The sequence below is a fragment of the Octopus bimaculoides genome, chromosome 11 (assembly GCF_046866305.1).
Source record: "Octopus bimaculoides isolate indiv1 chromosome 11, ASM4686630v1, whole genome shotgun sequence".
NCBI classification, from domain to species: domain Eukaryota; kingdom Metazoa; phylum Mollusca; class Cephalopoda; order Octopoda; family Octopodidae; genus Octopus; species Octopus bimaculoides.
The window spans coordinates 24204978-24224894 of NC_142938.1; the positions used below are offsets into that span (position 1 = coordinate 24204978).

General features: G+C 37.4%; 1 long non-coding RNA gene across 1 annotated transcript; it reads left to right on the forward strand.

Moving 5' to 3' along the window:
• The first annotated feature begins 4903 nt into the window (after positions 1 to 4903).
• LOC149133212 (uncharacterized) lies at positions 4904 to 14346 on the forward strand. Its single transcript, XR_016243619.1, has 3 exons — positions 4904 to 7955; positions 11922 to 12023; positions 14212 to 14346. It is a non-coding gene; the product is annotated as an uncharacterized LOC149133212 (long non-coding RNA).
• The last annotated feature ends 5571 nt before the right edge of the window (positions 14347 to 19917 follow it).

The following is a 19917-nucleotide window of genomic DNA, read 5'->3' on the forward strand; positions in this document are numbered from 1 at the left end:
ATTGGCCGAAGAGAAAAGTGTCTATCTTCAGTCCTTTCAACCTGGTCCACCATACAACCTCTTTCTGCCACCAGTTAGAGGAAAATTGCCTGCCCTTCCTGGCCAAAGGAAAGCGGCGGGTCGATCTTCACTATGGACTCGGCCAATAGTCGGATTCGTCATACACGTGACAGCAACTGTCCGACAAAACTCCACAAGTCAATAATGCACGGACACTGGATGAGTGCGTTCAGAACGGTTTCGTCGCTCTGCGCGCATCTCGGGCAGGTCCGTCTGACAGCACTTCCGTGCCTGTAGAGTTTATCTCGAACCGGCAGTGCCCTTCGGTAGCACTGCCAAGTGAGGGATTTCTGGAAGTTATTCCTCGTCCCTGGCTCGAAAGTCCTCCAGAACTGACTGGTCAGTTCAACTACGTAAACGCCCAGAGCCTCTCCGAGTGCATCATCACACTTTCCCACTAATAACCTCTATAGAACTCGAGAGTGAATGTTCCACTGACCACATTGCCTGCCTGGTAGAGGACAGTGAGTGCCTGGCAACATTCCAGATACCAGTCATCCTGTCTAGGCAGAATATCTGGAGACGCTGCTGCCTCAGCGCATGTCTACACATCATTAGCCATGGCATGTCCAGACCTCCGTGTAGAGGGTGCTGGCAGCAGATGGATCGCCTCACCAACAGAACCTTTTCCCTCCACAAGAATTTGAAGAGAAGGCGCTCCAACATGGCGAGGCGCGAACGTGAGAAAGGCACGACGGTCAGGCGGTAGTAGATGACGGACGCCACCTCCGTCCGACCTTTCCGTGACAGCTTCCTCGCAGTCCATTTCTGGGTGAGACTGGCTACCCTGCACGTCACCTTGTCCCAATTCTTATCCACCTGGCGGTCTGGTCCGAACCAAACTTTCAGGTGGATAAGCAGCGACTCCAGCTTCCGCAGTAAAAGCTCAAGAGTCAATGCGTACAGAAGGGAGAAGAGAGAGCACCCTTGATGGACCGATCGGAAGATCTGAAACGGCTCCGAGAGGTGGCCATTAACTTTTACCACTGAGCAGATGCCGCTGTGCATTGCAGCAATCCAACCTCTGAAGACGGGGCCAAAGCCAGCTGCTTTGAGAACAGCCTCTAGGTACCGTTGGTCAACGCTATCGTTAATTTTTATTATAGAAAAAATCAGTTTTTGCTCTAAAACTACCTAAAAACACCTTTAAAAAGTGCCAAAACTATAAAATCAGCCTTTTTTTTTTGCCTTGTAGCAACGGTGAAAAAATATCAATGTTAACTTATTGATGCATTTGGGCAAGTTTATGTCTGTATTATCAAACAATTTCAAGAAAATAATGCTTAAAAAACTCTTCAAAAATCCGGTACAAATTCTTCATGGTTCAAAATGTTGCTTATTTTTTATTTAACCTGATATGTATGTGTGTATATGCGCCTAGAGAAAAGAATGGAAAAGAAACAGTTTGGCACAGTTTTTCCGATTTTATTGAAATTTTCTCCACGGATGTAGTTTTCATGCTAATTATGAAAATCACAACTCTTCTTTTTTTTTTTTTTAGAAATAAATAATAAATAAAGTTACGAAAGATTGTTTCTTTTTTCCTTATTTTAGTTAATCAGATTTATCCAATCTCGACGCTACGAAAACCCACAATATTTTTAGAAAATAATTATAGCAAATTATGTTTATTCCACTATTGTCATGTTATTTGTTTATGTTCTCGTAGCAACCAAATGAAAGCATCATGAACGATAGAGTGGAGAACTGAAAACAATTGTGAGAGAAATCGAAAACCAAGAAGGATACGAGGAGAATGCAGTGAGATAGATGCGGTGAGATGAATGCAGTGAGCTGTTTCCAAAAGATGGAAATAATATAGGATAAGAAGCTTTGTTGGTGAAAACATGAAATGAAGTTCTCCCTTGTTGATGGAAACAACCAGTGGTTCTACCAAAAACACAGGTTGGAATTAATCTGTTTCTCTACGTAAAGTGTACCACTCTCACTTTCACTTTCACTTTCACACCATCCAAAAATAAAAACATGCTGGAATGATCGAGCCATTTCGATTCGTCGGATGCCTGCTGATGATGATGCTGCCGCTAATGCTGCTGCTATTGTTATGCTGATACTGGTACTGGGCCTTGGAGTGGTAACAACGTCGTTGAAATTATAGCAGTCATTACTGCTTTAGCCCAAACCATATCTGAACGAGCAGATACATGAACAAAGCGTTCTAACCATGACACCAGTCGGAATTTTTGTACCTTATGGACTACAGTGTCCAATGTAATCTTTCTTTAATGATTTTAGGGAGAGTGAATTGGTATTTCTAGCAGGTTGAGCGACCACATACAGGGACCCTTTTTGACTTGAGGACGTTAGTTCGAATCTTAAGCTGATAACGGAACCTTTAAATCGTACTCTCTCTCTGTCTGTGTCTCTCTCTTTCTCTCTCTCTCTCTCTCTCTCTCTCTCTCTCTCTCTCTTTCTCTCTCTCTCTCTTTCTTTCTCTCTCTCTCTCTTTCTTTCTCTCTCTCTCTCTCTCTTTCAAGACTTCCATCTTTGGAAAATATAGTGAAACTAAAAAATTCTTGAAATTCTCTAAATTGAATGGAGAAATTGGAAGGATTGCTTAGGTACAATGGTTGAATATCTGCTTGTCTCGAAAAAATGTGGGTTCTTCAAAGCCAAGCGAAACGAACTGTCCCAGAGATGAATGAGAATGACAGATGTCAATATTAATATTTCGCTATTATTTCAGTTCATCAGTACCATATACACGATTCGCCCTCGAGGTGGATCCAAATCGCCGGCCACAAGTATATACAAGTATATATAGTAAAATCTATCTGCTGATGTGCAACAGCGCCGCACAAGTAAAACAAAATTCAAATCTCAAGATAAGAAGCACCTCTGTTATGTGAATATTACCCATGTCACATTACACCGACAATGTCTTGTAGAGTTTAATTGAACAAATCGGCCCCTGGTACCGACGGTTTTGAGTCTACTACTTATTCTATGGGAGGTTTTTTTTTTTTGCTGAACAGCTAAGTTACAAGGGACGTAAACAAACTAAGACCTATTGTCAATTGGCGGGGAACAAGCACAATGACACGCACGCACACACACACACTCACACACGCACATGCGCACACTCACACACGTACGACGAGCTTCCAAACATTTTCTTTGTATCAATTCACTCACAAGGCATTGGGTTGGCCTGGGGCTATAGTAGAAGTCACTTGCCCAAGTTGCCGCGTAGTGGGACTGAACACGAAACCACGTGGTTATGAAGCCAACTTCTTAACTTGGCAGCCATGCCAGCGCCTGTGATTTACTTATTGTGGATGGTCAGTGAGGGTTAGATGTATTGTCCCATCATGAATAGCTCATTAAAATCGACATGAGGTAAGACCAGAAAGTATTTTGTTGGTACCAGAGCAGTAAGGAACGATTACAGATAACAAGACTAAACTGCCTTGGTGAACCACTACAATAGGAGATGACGTAGGAGTCGATATTAGCTCTCTCGATCTTCAAAGACTAGCAGCTAAATCTGTCTCAGTTAACAATCTACTGTCTTCAAAAGAAAAATTAAAGAACACACACATTGGATAGAAAGGTTCAAGCTATATATCATTGATCATAGACCTGGGTTAGAGCTGAACTGTGGCTCAGAATAACACCTTCATAATAATAACAGCAATAACAACAATAGAAGATAATCCAATAAGGAAACATCTATGTGGTCTCTCAAGTTGTTAAAAATAGCAGCTAAATATTTTTCAAATCGAACCCAACTGGCTTAAGAATATGGCTACGTCAGTTGCTATAGTCCCAAATATATTAAGAGTCACAAAAATAAAATGAAATAAAATCGATGTAACTGTCACAACTGGAGCTTAATTGAACCATAGTTCAACTCAATCCGAGATCACTTAAGTGGGGTGGATGGAAATGAACAACAGCAGTCAGCAAGAAGAAGAAGAACAAGAAGAAGAAGAAGAAGAACAACAACAACAACACCAGCCGCAACAATAGCAAGCGATACTGGAATTTGACATTTTATTTTAATTGACAATAAAGCCTAATTTAATATTTGAATCAGATGCCAGGGTATATTTGAAGCATCACTTAAATTAATGTTTACTCAAATTTGAAAATAAATAAATAAATAAATAATAATAATAATAATAATAATAATAATAATAATAATGTTACTTCAGCTGTCTGTTGAAGTGAATAATTTGAATTGCTTAATTTCAACTAAAGTAACCTAAGGAAAATAACTCGAAGTTGCTAGTGGCATGTATTTGAACAACATAGACAAATAACATACAACATTTTCTTCATTTATTGCAATTATCTCTGCCTCCAGAGAATGTATCACAATTTCTAAATGGCAATTACGATCAGTTCATTATTTACATTATTTACAATTGGCGGATATTTGTCCTCATCTTGTTTGTTGTTAACACAACAAACAAGGGTATATCAAACAAGAGTATATCAATGGTTAACACAACAAACAAGGGTATATCAGCCGAAACGTTGTTAACACAACGTTTCGGCTGATATACCCTCCAGCCTTCATCAGGTGTCTTGGGGAAATTTCGAACCTGGGTTCTCATTCCTAAGGTATTTTTCGATGTTGTTGTTGTTACTATTATTATTATTATTATTATTATTATTATTATTATTATTATTATTCAGGTTACTGCCTGGAATCGAACTCGGAATCTTGGGATTAGTAGCCCGCGCTCTTAACCACTACGCCCACTAGCATATGGTGTAGTGGTTAAGAGCACAGGCTACTAACCCCAAGATTCCGAGTTCGATTCCAGGCAGTGAATTTTTTTAATAATTCATTCTCGAATTGCCCCCTTTCTCTTATTGGTATACTAAACATTGTGTACAAAAGGTATAAAAATTCAGCATAACTCTACGCATGCCTCACCAAAATAATACCATACCCCACGTTGAGCATCACGGGACTAGATGTATAGAAAATAACAGTGTAAAAGTCAGGAGCAAACGACAGAGGGATGGACAGACACAGACAAGGAGTGACAAGCAACTGACAGACAAGAGCGAACAGAACAATTCTGTATTCACATCAGGTGCTATTCAATATCAGCTGATATTGACGGCCAAACCCACCAAATATAAAGCTGGCACACGAATGACGTAGCTCCTACTAGCGTAAGGACTGCCATAATGTAACAAAGGACTACATTATGGCAGCTAACTCACACATCCATTCACTCACCTCCTCTCTTTCTGTGTGTGTGTTTATCTACGCACAATCACAGAAACTGCTCGACCAAGTCGCTACGATGAACTGAGATTTCTGATGTCACACTGCTGATCTTTTGATGGAGATGATCGCGTCCAATATAAGCTTTTAACAATAAATGTGATAAATCGAAACCGAAAGACTACACTTCTCATTCGTCTCATTGCTATATATTGGAATCGTTGGAGTCATTTTTCTTTCCGTTGATGTTTCCCTAACTGAAATGGGGTGAAATCAAGAAGAAAAATTATTAAAATAACAAATATAACGTACTACATTTCCTTGTAAATTAATATAAATATCAATTTCAAGGCATTTCTACAAATATAACCATGTTTCAGCGATGTTTTCTCATTTTCTTGAAACTTCATACATTTATGAGGCACTTTTGACCTTACAACTTTTCATTCTATTTGTCAGAAACAATGTATTCTCAACAAATTAAATACGTTTTGAATTATTGGTAATGTCGGACAAAAGCCATATCGTTCCGTTTATTGCCAAGATTATAAATATTCATACAATTTTTTTATCTCTTTCGAAATTCCAGACGACACTTATTTCATTAAAAAAAACAAATCTATCTAAAACTAGGCTACGTTAAACATATTTCAGAGCTGGTTTGTAATAGCATTCACAAAAGTCTTTGGAAGCAAAATTATTAATAAATCGTACCTCTTTCTGTGTGATTTTTATGTGATTAAGATTTATAACATAGACACAAACCAACCATATTGAAGAGGGTGAAGTCTGCGGTTGTGTCTAGACCAGAAAGATCTTCCGTTATTGCCTATTGGTTGGGAAAATTGCATCGTTTTATAATAAAGATTTCTCTGATGACGAAAAACAACAACGGTTAGAATATTCAAGTTCGAAACTTCCTGCATGTATTGTAAATAAACAGATATATTATTGATTGTACTGTTCTGCGTTCACCTTATTAAAGAGAAGTGGAGGATAGGGAGATGAGAAGAATCGTTATAGTGTCGAACAAATGCCTTTCGGTATTTGTTCCGGCTCTGCGCGTTCTGAGTTCAAATTCTGCCGAGGTCAGTTTTGTCTTTCATTTTTTCCGATCTAATGAAATAAAGTAGCAATCATTTACTAGAATTAATTAGTATTGAATAACAGCCTCTCCTCAATAGTGCTGGCATTGTGTCAAAGTCAGAAACCGTTATTAAAGAGGGGTGGAACAATAAATTTTCACTCATATTTTCTGAGAGGGCGGCAGGGTGAAAACCAGTGCCTTAAACCACACTCTGCAACCTTAAGAAAACAATGCACAGGACAATATAACCTGGCGTACGTATATGCTCGTACATGCTCTCGCATTGCTGAGAATAGACTGGTTGATCACAGATGAAGTGTAAATCTGTTAAATGACCTGGAATAAACAACAATTGATGCTTATTTTAACGATACCGGAAAGGCAAATTAAACACTACAGAGAGATCTGAACTCAGCACTTAAAGAGCCAGAACTAAATACTGCATGCTTTTTTCCGTTTTGTTTTTGTTTTGTTCTTGTTTTTGTTTTTTTAAATTTGTGTTCCTGGATACACCTTTGTGTAGTTGGATAAATGTACCCATTTTGAAATGTAATATATAATTCTTTCTACTATAGGCAGTACTACAAGTCCTGAGGTCGACATAACTGACTAAATCCAACGCCCCCACCACCACCACCCCCACCCCCAAAAATTCAGGCCTTGGGTTCATATTTGAAATTAATATTATTTTGGTTTGGCTCAGGTTCGGTCTTATTTCTGGTAAGATTCATATGGGTAGCAGGTTACTACCTGTAACCTTAGGTAGCCACAAGTTTTCAACTCTCTTTCAAGTGCTTAGAACCCTCCTGATAATCTTTGCTGTCTCTAAGAGACTAACTTTCTGTGGGAGTTCTACTGGGCATTCTATTCCAATCTCCTTCAGCTATTTGTCTATATTTTGCCTTACTGTTCCTAACGCACCAATTATTATAGGCACGACCTTTACTGTTCTCATCCTCCAAATTATTCCTATTTCATATTTTAAGGGGTAGTATCTTTATTGTTTCTGTTTTTAGTCCTCTATCTTTATGATCCTGGAGTCAAACTGTATTTATCATCATTATTATTATTATTATTATTATTATTATTATCTGTATATATATAAAAAGAGGATGTGTGTGTGTGTACGTGAATGTAGTTTATGCACGTCCACAAATTACCACACATGTCGCTCCAATTTTAGGAGGACATTGTTCATGACCCTACCTGCGTTTTCGTCAACTTTTTCTCTCAGAGGCACCCGCACGCATATAGCTGTAAAAATCGATAAACTTTTACCAATTTTGAAGTTTGTTGACATGGCGAAGTCAAATCTGTGCGTACGCGCGTGAAGGAGAGAGAGAGAGAGACAGACAGACAGACAGACAGAAAGAGAGAGAAAGAAAGAAATAGTGTGTTTGTGACAGGGGGGAGATACAGAGTGTCTGCTAGCGTCTAATAAAACAAAAATGAAAAAGTGAGAAAGGCAGACAGAAATCAAAGTAAATTTTTCTTAGCAAGACAGAGTTTACTTTGCTAGCGTCTAAAAAAAAGAACGAAAAAGTGGAAGAAGGAGGCAGAAAGCGTATTAGGAATGAAAATGTAGTTAAGGAAGACGGAGTAAGTGTAAAATGTAAAATGCATTTCTTTTTCTTAAACATGAGATATAGTTTAAAATATACGATGTTTTTGAAGGACACTATATTCTATAATGAGATTATATATACTTTCTCACACAACAATTCAAATATATTTATTTTAAATCATTTATTTGTTTTAAATCGTTCATCTTTCTCCCACCTCTCACTCTCACACACACGCACATATACTACTTTGGGAGCGAAAGAGTTTTGTTTATATTTCACAACAATTATGAAACAAAAATGTAACAATTTGTCAGTCCCCCCACCCACCAACCCGTTTTTCGGACCACAAAAAGGGTTTGGTAATTTTTCAGGTTAACACCCGCACGATTTCCACTAGGGTGTTACGGTTAGGGTTTTAGGGTTAAGGTTAGGGTTTTACGGTTAGGATTAGGGTTAGGGTTAAGGTTAGTGTTAGAGTTAGGGTTAGGATTAGGGTTGATGTTAGGGTTACGATTTTAGGGTCAGGGTTAGGGTTAGAGTTAACCTAGAAGGGACAGGCCCTTTATTTTTTTGTTAAGGCTGTTGGTAAGTTTTCCTAAGTTACTCCAATTCACATCCCCAATGCAAACCTTCAGATCAACCTTTTCCTATGCAGATCTCTAATGCAACTTTAAAAAAACAGTCAATGAGTGGAAATAACCAATAAACTGATTCCTTATGGGATTTCCCAATTAAATTGCCAGCAAACCATTTTCAGCCAAACCAATTTCAACGGATTTCGCTCAAATCTGATGTCCATGTTACTTATTTTGGTTTGAAATAAAGCACTTGATCACTTAATAATCCTAGCTTAATCCCGAGCAGCGCCGGGCTATACTGCTAGTTAATAATAATAAGGCGAGCTGGCAGAAACGTTAGCACGCCGGTCGAACTGCTTTGCGGTATAACGGCTCTGTGAATTATTGTGAATACTGTTGTGTTACTTTGTGAAAACTGTCTCGGTGAATAATTGTGATTTTTGTGGAATTATTACGGTTACGTTTCACGCGAGCTGCTGCATTTTTTCCCAGCTATGGCAAGTGGTAGTGTCTCCAGTATGGAGACCTACGCCAAGGCCACTGCGGTGAGGAAGCCAGTGCCGCTAGAAACCAAGTTAATCAAGTTGGATATGGAGGAGGTGACCAGAAGCAGGAATTTGATAGAAGTTGAGGGAGACTCATACAAATTGTGCCCCCCAAAAGAGACTAAAGAAGAAAAAATTCTGAGGACAGTTGTGTATCGTACACAGGCTGTCGAAACCTGTAAAATTGAAATGGTGACGGAAGAAGAAATCGAGGAGTGCTTGGGTGAAATTGTGAATGAAGCCACGTACATCAACAGAGGAAGAAAGTTCGGTACGGTAGAGGTGAGGTTCGCCACTATAGAAGAGGCAACCAAGCATGCGACCAACATTTTAAGAAGTGAAAAAATAGCATTACTACCAAGTTATAGAGGAAGAAGAAGCGTGAAAATACGTATTCCCAGAGTTACACCAGAAATTAAACCAGAGTATTTCTTAAACCGTTACCTTCACATTTCAACAGCTTACTGAAATTTAGCCCACATAACAGGAACTGAGAAGGATATCGTAGAACAGAAACTGTGGGTGATACAGATAATTTGACATTATTTTTTTAATTCTGCATGCAAAAACATACAAGATACAGGTATGCGTTTTTTTTTTTTTCTTTTGAGACAAATTCTTTGTTGACCAGTGTAATTCTTTCTAAATTTTGCACAAGGTTTCCTTATAGAAAAACACAGTAAATTGTTATTTGAGGGAGATACTGTTGCTATCTTTTGTAGGTCGGGTGACTACATAAAAGTCTCCCTTGTTGATTCCTATCTATGTTTGTGTGTTTCCCATAAACTAAGTATTGCAAGTTTATGTGTTTATCTGTACTTCAGTGTAAGTATTTAGGTATGTATGTCTGTGTGAGTATATGTGTATGTAGGTGTGTGCGTTAACATGTTAAATCTAGCATTTTTACTTTCTCTCTGCCCCTCCTCTCCCTTTCTCTCTCTCACCCCCACCCACCTTTTACCGGAAAGGTACAGGCACCAAATTGATAATCTCCCCAAACCCAACAACAACCATAAGAAATCAATGAGAACTATTTAGGTCTATTTTAGTCTATTTTAGTAGACTTAATGTCTATAGATATAGCAAAAAGATACTCTTTTTTTAAGAAGATTCACTCTTTCACATTTTTAGTTCCTTCTAACTCATATTTTTTTTTACTTTTATTTAGTTAACTATTATTATTATTATTATTATTATTATTATTATTATTATTAAGACGGCGAGTTGGCAGAAACATTAGCACGCCGAGTGAAATGCTTAGCGGTAATTCGTCAGTCTTTACATTCTGAGTTCAAATTCCACCGAGGTCGACTTTGCCTTTCATCCTTTCGGGGATCGATAAATTAAGTACCAGTTGCATACTGAGGTTGATCTAATCGACTGGCCCTCTCCCCAAAAACTTTGGGCCTTGTGCCTAGAGTAGAAAAGATTATTATTATTATTATTATTATTATTATTATTATTATTATTAAGGCGGTGGGCAGGCAGAATCATTAACTCGTCGGGCGAAATGCATAGTCTGAGTTCAAATTCCGCCGAAGTCAACTTTGTCTTTCATCCTTTCAGAGTCGATAAAATAAGTACCAGTTGAATGCTGGGGTCGATGATATTGACTTATCCCCTCCCACAAAATTGCTGCCCTTGTGGCAAAATTTGAAATCATTATTACTATTATTATTGTTGTTGTTGGGTCAATCTAATCAACTAGACCCCTCCTCCAAAATTTCAGGCCATGTGCCTATAGTAGATAGGATTGTTGTTGTTGTTGTTAAGACGACAAGCTGGCAGAATCCTTAGCAGGTTGGATAAAAATGCCCAGCAGCATTTCTTTCATTCTTTACATTCTGAGTTTTTAACTAACCAATATTGATTCCCCTTTTAATTATTCCAGAGTCGACATAATAAAGTATCAATCAAGTACATGGATCAATGTAATCAACTCGTCCCTCCCTTTAAAAATTGCTGGCGTTAGGGTAAAATTTGAAACCAAAGGCAGCGAGCTGACAAAATAGTAAACACACTATGAAAATTGCTGATCTCATTTCTTCTGGCTTTACATTCTAAGTTCAAATTCCGCCAGCGGTGACTTTGCTTTCATCCATTCAAGGTCGATAAAATAACTACTCGTTGAACATTGGAAGTCGGTGTAATCGACTATTCTCCTCCATCTAAATTTCAGTCCTTGTACCTATAGTAGAAAGGATTGGTAAGCCGGTGTAAGGTGGCAAGCCGGCAGAATCGATGGCAAGTCAGGTAAAATGCTTAGCGACATTTCGGCTGTCTTTGAATTCTGAGTTCAAATTCTGATTTGTTTACTGCTCACAAGGGGCTACACACAGAGGGGACAAACAAGGACAGACAAACGGGTTAAGTCGATTACATCGACCCCAGTGCGTAACTGGTATTTATTTTATCGACCCCGAAAGGATGAAAGGCAAAGTCGACCTCGGCGGAATTTGAACTCAGAACGTAGCGGCAGACGAAATACTGCTAAGCATTTCGCCCGGCGTGCTAACGTTTCTGCCAACTCGCCGCCTTCGAAACCAGCTGGACGGAACGCCAGTCCATCGCAGCGTTACTCATTTTCGCCAGCTGAGTGGACTGGGGCAATGTGAAATGAAGTTTTTTGCTCAAGAACACAACGCGTCGCCCGGTCCAGGGATCGAAACCACAATCTTACGATCATGGTGCCGACACTAAGCCACGCTCCTCCACTGAGTTCAAATTCTGCCATGGTTGATTTTACCTTTCATCCTTTCAAAGTCGATAAAACAAGTACCAGTTGTACTGGGGCTGATTTAATCAACTATCCCCCTCCCTCGAAGTTGCTGGCCTTGTGCCAAAATTTGAAATCGTTATTTTTTTTTTTTTAATCAGGTTTCGTTGGAACTTCTGGAGTTTTGCATGCACAGCAAGCTTGCTACCTGCAGCCTACACTACCATGCTATCTGTTTTTTCAACCGTCTATTAGGTTGGCAAGTAAGTTCCCGACGTTTTTTTTTTTTTAATTTAAATTTTTTTTAAAGGTTTAATAAAAAAAATAACAGCTAATTAATCAATAATGTATTCACCCTTGTCGTTTACAACTTCTTAATGTTCAACAAGATTTTCAATACTTCATTGGTAGAAATCACCCGATTTCGACTCAAAAAATTGATCCAACCAAGCTCTCAATTCTGCATCAGTATTGAATGAAACTCCACGCATAGCATTTGAAAGAGATCGAAAGAGGTGGAAATCCGTTTTGGGTTATCTTGTATTCAAGAGGATTGTATATATCTATCTCTCTGCCTTCCTCCTTAACTTTTCATAAGTTAAAGGGGCACACAACATCAATTATATAGCACGAGCTTCACCTTGTCCACTACCAATAGGTCTACCTTGTGTTATAGCACCTGATCTGTTTGGATTGGGAAATCCCATAGGATTTTGCTGGTCTCTGATTCCAACACTCTCTATGGTTTGTGCTCATACCATGTCTTGCCTATCTCTAGACCCCCACTTTTCACATAGTTTCCAATGTAGCACTTTTGCTACCTCATCATGTTACCTCAACTTAGAATGGTTTTGGGTAAGTCTAGGGCATTCATTCATGATATAGGCAATGATTTCATCCACTTTATTACAGATTTGGCACAGTGGGGACACTTGCTCATTCTTAAGATTGATCCTCCAATTTGTGGCCCAAGTTTGGTCTTGCACTGCCTGCATGGTGCTCTGTCTCTTTATTCTCAGTGCTCCTTTCTTCATCCCATCCTACCTATTTTGTTTTCCAACAACTTTAGTTATGGCTACATGGAAATGATTGTGTAGTCTCATGTGGAAGTGATTGTGTAGAGCATTATTATTGAGAGAGCAATGCATGCCATCAAATTGACACTGGGGTAAAATATACAAAGCCCAGTATACCCATCATGACTACCCGTCTGATAAGGGTACACCAGGCACATGCATCATAATCATATGTGCATGACATGGTGATCTCATATCAAGATAAACAGTGCATGACCTTGCAGGTGGAGCCCAGTTAGAATTTTCTTCAGGTCAAAAGGTCCTTGAATTAGGGTTGTTTAAGGATGTTGAACGAAACACCCTTGTTCCCAGAGATAAATTATTCCAGAAACAAGTATTATTGATGTGGAACTTTTTTCCACTGTCTAACCTATATTTCTCCAATGACAGAATACCCAACTTACAGAGTCTTCGCTCAGTACAATGCTCCAATAGTTGGATATCCCAGAAACAGCTGTCAGACACTATCTTTTACCATTTGTTATGTAGCAAAATTTAGATTGAATTAAATGAAATTAAATGTCTTTGTCATGCCTTGCCTAACTATTCACCTTTCCTCACTACTTTAACCTACACCTACTGACTCAAAAGGAAGCTACATTTAGCCGTTTTGAACAAGACAATCACATAATCACAACTTCAACTGCTGTTCAAACTGGAATTTTGGTGGCACACCAATTTGAGCATTCAGAACACATACCTATTAGTTTGCATCATCCTGACAAAAACTCCTCATGTCCTATATCATCATCATCATTTAATGTCCATTGTCCATACTTGCATGAGTTGGACAGTTTGACCAGGGCTGGTAAGCTGAGGGGCTGCACCAGACTCCAGTCTGATTTGGCATGATTTCTGTGGCTGGATGCCCTTCCTAACACCAATCACCCTGAGAGTGTAATAAGTGCTTTTGCATGAAAATGGCATATTTAAGTGAGAAATAATATATTTACCAAACAGCAGAAATAACTGCAGGTTTTTTTTTGTTTGTTTTTTTTTGTAAAACAGTTTATCCACCTCAGAAATAAATGTTGTTTTTTTTAAGTGATAGAAGGAATTATATTCATTAAACCAAAATAAGTTTACAGCAGAATAACTGTTTTACTAAATGAATGCTTTAGCAAATCTGTTACTATCATTATTTTCTTTCTTCCAGTCTCCTGTCTTTAACCTTTTCCTTTCATCACACAGTCTTGTATTTGAGAGTGAAATATTCATGACCATTGTTTGTTTTGTTTTGTTTTCTAAGTCACATGCAAGGAAAAAAATAAACTTTGACCAAGAATAAAAAATAACCTTTATTTTTCCCTACATAGCCTATGTTAATTCAATGAATATATTGAATAAATTTACCATTTTCATTTCACATCTCCAGATGAATTACTTGAAAATCATCTTGATCTGAGGACAGTGAGTGATGGATAGACAGAGAAACTCAACTTATTATCATTATTAATTCTGCCAAAGTCAACTTTACCTTTCATCTTTTTGGGGTTGATAAAATAAGTACCAGTTGAGCACTGGGGTCAATGCAATCAACTAGTTCCCTATCCCAAAATTTCAGCCCTTGGGCCTATAGTAGATTATTATTATTATTATTATTATTATACAAATTCCACTGAGGTCAACTTTGCCTTTCATTATTTCGAAGTAGATAAAATAAAGGCCAGTTGAACACTGGCAGCGGTGCAATCAACTTAACCCTCAACCCGAAAATGCTGGCCTTGTGTCAAAATTTGAAACCATTATTAAAAAGGTGGTGAGCTGATAGAAACATTAGCATGCTGATCAAAATGCTTAGCAGCATTTTGTCTGTCTTTACATTCTGAGTTCAAATTCCACTGAGGCCAACTTTGCTCTTCATCCTTTCAGGGTCAATAAAATAAGTACCAGTTGAAGACTGAGGTTGATGTAATCGACTCATCCCTTTCCTCCAAGACTGCTGCCCTTGCGTCAAAATTTGAAACCATTATTATTATTATTATTATTATTATTATTATTATTATTGAGGACAGTAAGCTGGAAGATGCATTAAGGTATTAAAAGAAAATAAACTATGCAGTATTTGTTCTGACACTTTACATTCTGAGTTCAAATCCCGCTGAGGTCAGCATTTCCTTTCATTCTTCAGGAGTTGACAAATAAAGTACCATTCAAGTAATGTGACTGATGTTATTGACTCGCCTTTCTCTCAAATTTCAGCTCTTGTGATTATATTAGAAACAATTATTATTGCTTATAACTTGCTCAGAAAAAAATAATACTTTACTACTTCATAGTCTGGAGCTGTCCACTACGAGGGCAGACAAAAGCAAAACAAAAGTTTAGTTTTGCACAAAGTTTATGTTTTCCACAAAATTACAAACAGAGATATGGCCACGAATATTTCACATCACGCTCCCAAAGCCAAAACTGAAAATGTACAAAATGATATACTTCATACACAGAAAATAATCTAAGAAACACAACACAATTTTAATTGTGATACAAATATTAATAGTGGTGATGGTGGATCTCTCTCATTTGACAATGAACAGCTCAATGGCTGGACATATTTCTACAGCAGATTGTAAACAAATTACTTGTTTGAATGAATAGTAACCATGTTTTGAATCAACAAGAAGACACAAACACATGTGTATGTGTGTGTGAGAGAGAGACTGCTTACAATTTCCATCTACCAATTCACTCACAAGGCATTGATCAGCTCATAGCTCTAGTAGAAGACATCAGCTAACAGCATCACAAAGTAGGAACAAACTCTAAACCAGGTGATTTTGAAACAAACTTACAGTCATACCTGTATGTCGCACCACTTTCAAGAGGTTTAATTGATTATATTAACCCTGGTACTTTGTTTTATATTTATTTTATACCTTTTATAAGGAACAAAATAGTAAAGTTAACCTCAAAGTAAATGCCAGAACGAAACTTAGTTCAATACAGCAATTTTTGTTTAGCCATCTCATCCGAGATGCTCTCTTTACTCTCTTTTACTTGTTTCGGTCATATGACTGTGGCCATGCTGGAGCACCACCTTTAGTCGAAGAAATTGACCCCAGGACTTATTCTTTGTAAGCCTAGTACTTATTCTATCGGTGTCTTTTGCCGAACCACTAAGTTACGGGGACGTAAACACACCAGCATTGGTTGTCAAGCGATGTTGTGGGGACAAACACAGATACACAAATATATACACACACATACATATATATATATATATATATATATATATATATATGCATATATACGACTGGCTTCTTTCAGTTTCCGTCTACCAAATCCACTCACAACTCTTTGGTCGGCCCGAGGCTATAGTAAAAGATACTTGCCCAAGGTGTTACACAGTGGGACTGAACCCAGAACCATGTAGTTTGTAAGCAAGCTACTTACCACACAGCCACTCCTACGCCTACATATATATACAAATATAAGGCACCTTTCTGCAGTTTCTGTCTACCAAATTTTATTCACATGACTTTGGTCAGCACAAGGCCATAGACAATAGAAGACACTTGTCCAAGGTGCCACAGGCCAAATTCAGAACTAAATGGTTAGAAAGAATTTCTTTATCTCACAGCCATGAAAGAAAAAAAAAAGAAAAGAAAAAACATAAAATGACACATGTTAACATTCTACAGAAGCAGAAATTTAAATAAATTTCAAGAAGTGTGAATTAAAAACATTTAATGCCAACTTCATAGTTGATTTTTTTTTTTTTTTTTTGTCTCCACAAGGTATACAGGCCATTCTTGTTTATTTTCATAGAGAACACTTCAAGTCAACAAACTCAGTCCAAGAACATTCTTTGTACTTTGGTGAGCCACAGAAAAATAAAAGTCAGTTGACCTCTTGGTAGGATGATAATGCAACACAGTGAATTACTAAACATTACTGTTACTTGTATTTAACTGAGTCCCAAAAAAGTAAATGATGGCCGATCACTTGGCAGGATGTGAATTCAACATAGGGAATGACCAAACTTGTAATAATAAAGCATTAAGCATCCAGTGTGACTTTTTACTCTCTCTTAAGTCACTTTCACATACAATATTTTTTCAAAGTATTAATTTCTCTTCTTTGCACAAGGCCTCCAATTGCAAGGGAAGAGGTATAATACAGTTGATTAAATCAATGTCTTTACATAACTGGGACTTATTTGATTAACCCTAAAGGGACAAAAGGCAAAAGTTGGCACTAAAATGATTTGAACTACAACATAAAAATATATTTAACACTACAAGGCAATGCTCTAATGCTTCAGCTATTTCTCTGTCTTTGCGCTTTGCAAAAAATATCACAAATGATCTTTTCAAGAAACAAAACAGCAGACATCTTTAAAAATATTTTGTATGTGTGACTGGAGGTATGAAATAGAACTTATAGTATAAGAAAAAGTGAAGTTTAGCTGAAGGCAAAAAATACGGTAGAAAATGCAAGGTAGAAGAATCACACACACACACACACTCTTCAGATCATATTAAGTAATATTTATAGAAATAACCACTGTCAGAGGAGGTAACCACTGACTTCTACACTGAGAACTAAGATTTTACTCATTTGTCAAGCAGGCACATTAAGAAATTCTATTCATAAAATGAATTACATTGCAAGACAGCAGTTGATCCATTTGTTAATTCAAACCTAAAATCACCCCAATCTCTGCCACTTTTGAATCACCAATAACTCCATTCATGAGATGATCTTTTATCATTTATCATTTATTTGTTTCAGTCATTAGACTATGGGCAGGCTTGGAGTGTTTAGTCGAACAAATCAACCCCAGTACGTTTTTCTAAGCCTAGTGCTTATTCCATTAGTCTTTTTACTGAACCACTAAGTTACGGGAATGTAAACAAACCAACACCAGTTGTCAAGCAGTGGTGGGAAACAAGCATAAAGATGCACACAACACATGACAGGCTTCTTTCAGTTTCCATCTACCAAATCCCAGAGTTATAGAAAACACTTGCCCAAGGTGCCACACAAGAATTTTCTCACAATTTGATATTGGAGCAGTCAAGCTTTAAGCCTTAATAATGTATGATATTTGTAGTCACAAATGTGAATATGTAACCTGCCTAGGTTGACTTAGTCCTTCACACTGAAGCCACTTCAAATGATAAAAAAGAAAATCTAATTAACTAAAAATAAAGGTAACACTCAGGTATGGGTTATTGATTGGATAGCCTCAAATGAAAAAGTGTTGAAACGATCTGTGAATAAATAATATCTTATCCAGGAAGAGATGTGTCTTCCTCAACAGGTTGGGACTTCAGAAAGTAGATTAAGCTTTATTTACCATTACCAACAAGCTGAGCAATGGACCAACTGCAGAGGCTCTACTCGATCATTTAACCGGTTCTCTCTCAAAATATATGCAACTGTATTATAAAATAAAAAGAGCATGCTGGATTTTATAGTTTCTGATACACTGTCTGAATAATAGATGTGATTGTCATGCCTTTGATTATAGGTCTGCTCTAACAGAGACAACTAGGGATTAAACAACAACAAGGGCTCAAAAATTTGATGGGCAGAATAAAATATTCGACAGCTTCTATTCCTAGTTTATAATTTACCAATAATTTAACTTGGAAAGCTGAACATATTCAAGGGAGGTAACCATTGAAACCAAAGCTGGAGAAAAATCTAGAATTTTGTATATTATATTTGAAGTATAATCGCCAAATAAATTAAATGAAATTAGAAATCAGCAGCATCTTTTTGTTAAAAGCAGTTTTCTTTGTTGTGAAGAAATTATATCAAAGTCTCTAGCAAGGACAAAAATCACAATTTCAGCAATACAAGAGATCTACTTACAGATATCCCTCACATAACTGAAACATTGTGTTCCTAAAATTCTCACCATAATGTAGAATCGTGTAATGCAAAACATATTTCCCATTGACTTCCATGTAACATGCAAATCAAAGGAAAACAGAATTTAATAGGTTTTGGCAAGACTTTCCAGAACACAATATTGCCATATTGTGAGGGATGCATATAAAACAAAATTATATCGTTTGGTGTAACAGCCAGATCGCCATGAAACTGAATTTTCTTTTGTCTTCTAAGTTTTAGGACATCATATATGCCCAGCAGCCATAATGATGGGTCTATTGCAGGAGACTCTGATGACCAACAAAATACTTTGATCAACTATGTACATGCCATAGATCTGCAAAAGTACACCAAGTTGTAACTTATTGGTTTATATTTCTACTATTACAATGAAGTGCAACATTAATTTACTTTTACATTACTTAACATTTTTATTTATTACAGTCATTGAACAGCAGCTATGCTAGGGTACCAATGCAGTCAAGCTGGCACACTATTTTGGAGGGGTTTAGTATTTATTTTTAAGCCTGATACTTATCCTGTCAGGGGGGGGGGGCTAAACTGATAAGTTACAGGAATGTAAACAAACCAACACTGGTTGTCAAGCAGATGTAAGGGACAAACACAAAGACACGCACGCACGCACACACATATATATATACAGCAGGATTTTTCAGTTTCCATTTGCTAAAACCACTCACAAGCCTTTGGTTGGCCTAGGGCTATAGTGGAAGACACTTGCGCAAGGCTCTACAGTGGGACTGAACCTATAACCATGTGATTGAGAAGCAAGCTTCTTACCACACAGACATGCCTGCACCTGTTTTTTGTCCGTGACCTATAACAGTTTGTTAACAACCATGAATGCATTTCATATAGCCTGCAAATTTCCATATTTCATATAAAAGATTTTTTTTTTTTTTTTGTTTTTTGCTAAAAAATATAATCAAGAATTGACAGAAGCAAGACAATGGAAAAATACACATACACACACACACACATACATTAAGGTATTCGTTTTTGATGGATGGACAGATAAAACATCATTTCATGTTTTTATGTGGAAGCTGAGTGTAGCATAAAACAGATTATCCCAATTTATATGTATTTCAATTACTCATGTAATGAACAATTTGGTTAATGAACAGCACTCTAGAACAGATTATGTTCCTATACAGGGTGCGATGGATAAATTGCTGCCATTTTATATTTCTAATTTCGTGCATGCGCATTGTTT